This window comes from Lactuca sativa, chromosome 7 (genome assembly GCF_002870075.4).
Source record: "Lactuca sativa cultivar Salinas chromosome 7, Lsat_Salinas_v11, whole genome shotgun sequence".
Lineage (NCBI taxonomy): Eukaryota > Viridiplantae > Streptophyta > Magnoliopsida > Asterales > Asteraceae > Lactuca > Lactuca sativa.
Window position 1 is genome coordinate 181,513,806 of NC_056629.2, and position 3,694 is coordinate 181,517,499.

The following is a 3,694-nucleotide window of genomic DNA, read 5'->3' on the forward strand; positions in this document are numbered from 1 at the left end:
ATCAATCCTACCAAATTTTTGTATGTTTAAAAGGCTTGTTCTCTCTTCTCTAATTTTATCACAATGGACGACTTAGAGCTTCATAGGCTAGTTTTGTAATTTGTATGGTTAAAAGCTTCTTCTTTTAACTTTTATCACAATGAACTATCAAATTTGTGTATGGTTAAAAAGCTTCTTCTCTCTTCTCTAATTTTATCACAACGGACTAAGAGCTTCATGGGCTTGTTTTGTATGTTTAAAAGCTTATTCTTTAACTTTTACTACCACAATAAACTAAGAACATGAAGTGGGCTAATATGGTTTTATGGGCTTTGAATTGCTAGTGTTTTAAATAAAAAAATGGTCTTGGGGTCTCAATAGATAATTCGAAAATAGACTCTTAATTTGATTTTATTTTGTTTAAAATTAAAAATGGTCTTGCGGTCTCAAGAGATAATTCGAACATCAGGTCTTTAATTTAATTTTACTTTTATTTATAATTAATTTATGTTTTATCAAATAAGGTTGGTTTGAAAAGTTATAGGAAATGTGTTTTCACAGTTTCATAACGAATCTTATTTAAACAAGTCAAATGTGATTTTTTTGGATCTCTTGGATGTACGCACACCACATGCATACTCATTTTTTTTCTCAATTTTTATGAATGCATACAATAGAATTTGTCATAAATTAAATTCTCATTTAATTATAAATAGTTGTATCCTAGATTCCGAAGGCCACAAACTGTTACACAATAAAGACCAATTTTTTATTCTTAAAACCGTAACATCCCAAATTTTCAATAAAATTTTTTATTTTAAATAACAAAATCATTCTCAAAAGACATAATATTTCAACCACATTTGTTTTTCAAAAATCCATAATATCAAATAAATTATCCAAAAACATTAGAGTGTCTCAACTAAAACGTTCGAGAGTGCATGTCGCGCCATCAACCCGAGCCATTGCCCTTATCTCCTGAAATACCTGAAACAATCAACGAACTGTAAGCTAACGCTTAGTGAGTTCCCCATAACATACCCCACACAATCCACATAATCATATAAACCATATCAGTCATATAAGCTACATAAGAGATGCATATAAACATATAAGGATGTCATGGAAACCCTTCATGGTATTACATCGGGTGCTACTGGAACCCCTATATGGTCTTAACCCTCTGCCATGGGAACCCCCATATAGTCTTAGCTTCCTGCCACGGGAACCCCCACATGGTCTTAACTGTCTGCCATGGGAACCGCTACATGGTCCTCCCTAACACAGAAATATCATACAAACTAAACATGCAAACATACTAGGATGTCATGGAAACCCTCCAAGGTCTTACACCGAATGCCATAGGAACTCCTGCATGGTCTTAGTCTACTGCCACGGGAACCCCCAGGGTCTTCCATACTAGTATCACTGTAACATCCAGACTTCCAGGTATATTATTTATTATTTATTTAGTTATTTATCTCTTGAGCTACTCGACAAATCGGTGCTCCAAATCGTCGGGTAGAGTCGCGATATGCCAAGTGGGTTTAATGACATACTCGACGAGTCCGAGGAGCCAACTCGCCGAGTAGGCGTTGGGATGAGAAACCCTAAATCCCCAGGTTTGGGGGGTATTTAAAGGCACTTATGGCCTCATTTACGGCTACACTTCCCTAAGAGAAAACCATAAACGGCCATTGAGCTTAAGGAGAGAGAGTGCTTTGCTGATTGTAAATGTTTGGTGCATCTTGTGAAGAGAAGAGAAGAATTCCGAGCCAAGGGACAAGAAGGTGTTGCTAGATCTGAGGTTGTTTCACTTCAGAGCTTATGGGAAAGGTATAAAGCTTGAACCTTTCTCATTATTTGGTATAAATCTCATGATTTTGTGAATCTAGGGTTTTTCCACCCACATATGAGGACCTTGAGTGTTTTATGTTCATTCAGAGGGTTAAACTTCAAATCTGGATCATGTAAGGTCCCTAGAGTCCAAAAGTCCCTGCTTTATCCAACCATAATAGTGATCTTAAGTGAAAAAACCCTTTTTGAGGTGTGTTTTGGCATTTTAAGCTAAAAATGTCATGCATGAACGTAAAGCCATTGACTTTACGTGATAGATGAGCCTTAGGAGTGTAGATCTAGAGTTTGGGAAGGTTCTCTGCCTTGAAATTGATTGAATGAGATATGAGTCTGAATGGACTCGTTGAGTCAAGGAGCCAACTCGACGAGTCGGATGAGGTTGTCCTGGTGGTTTTGACCGTGCAGCAACTCGGCGAGTTGACGGGTAAACTCGGCGAGTTGAGCTGGACTTTTGAGTGATTCTATGGATGGCGAGCAGACTCATCGAGTCCCATAAGTGCACTCAACGAGTAGGGTCAACATTGACTGTTGGCTCGAGTTCGACTTTTGTTGACTTAGGGTTTGGTCAACCTTTTCTTTGGGAAACCATGGAGGGGTAAAATGGTCTTTTCCCCACTTCAAGATATATATATATATATATATATATATATATATATATATATATATATATATATAACTTAGTAAATGTGTGATTTAAAGAATTAATTAGATATAATTATCTTATGTGATTAGGCGGAGGCAAGCTTTGGTGATTCGTGTGCGAGAAGTATTCATTCACTTAGCTTACCTACGAGGTGAGTCTTCTCGCTATACTTACCAAAAGTGATATCTTTATGTGATTGAGCAGTTTTATGTGTTTACCTATATATTGTAATATTATGCATCATGTCTTTGTGATTTATGTTGAATATTGTTGCAATGAGTTTACTGAGTTGGGACCGGAGGGTTCTACTGAGACACATTGACCGAAGGGTCTTATTGAGTTATGGCCTAGAGTGGCTAATGAGTTGTGTATGGTATTTTGGGAAAATCACTAAGCTTTGTGCTTACAGAGTTATGTGTTATGTGTTTTAGGTACTTCTCAGGATCACGGGAAGGCATCAGCTTGATTGTACACACATCGGAGATTGTTTTATGATTTAGAGGATCCTGTAGTTTTATATATTGTTTTCTTTGAACATTTGTTTTGGTGAATTGACATTTTGGCATTTTATGGTTTGTTTGTTAAAATCAATGTGTTTTGAAATTTAAAAAAATTGGTCAAAAATTTTACGTTGTTACAAGTTGGTATCAGAGCCTTGGTTTGAGAGATTCAGATACACCTCCTGGTGTATTTGGACTCAGACTGAGAATTTGAGAAGAATTTTCAAAAGAAAAGAATATTTCCAAAACGAGAATGAAGTTTTAAGAGAAAACAAGTTGAAGCAGTGTGTACAATCGGCCAGAGCCCGAACGGTGATTTCCCAAAATATCTTTACTGTTGTGTTACGTGATATTTATGAAATATTTTACTAAAATTTCATGATAGAGGGTAAGTTAGGTATTTCATATTCTAGGGCTAGAGTTGCCTAATTTATGATGCCTTAGCCTAGGAGATACTTTGATCAGTGTTATCTGTTATTAGTATATGCTAAGTTCTGATTCGGGAAATAATCTGGGAAGAGATACTTAGATGAGCTTAAAGGGGGTCTTCTGAGAAGGTAGTCTGTGATTCGTGAGACATAGAGTATTTGTGAATTAGAATCCTAGGAGGAGGACTTGAGGTGACTACAGGTGGGGTGTGGAAGGTAGTATTGGGCTCGTACTACTGGAAGCACCCGATCTGCAGGCAACCCAAGTAAGAATCCTTAGGATGCTT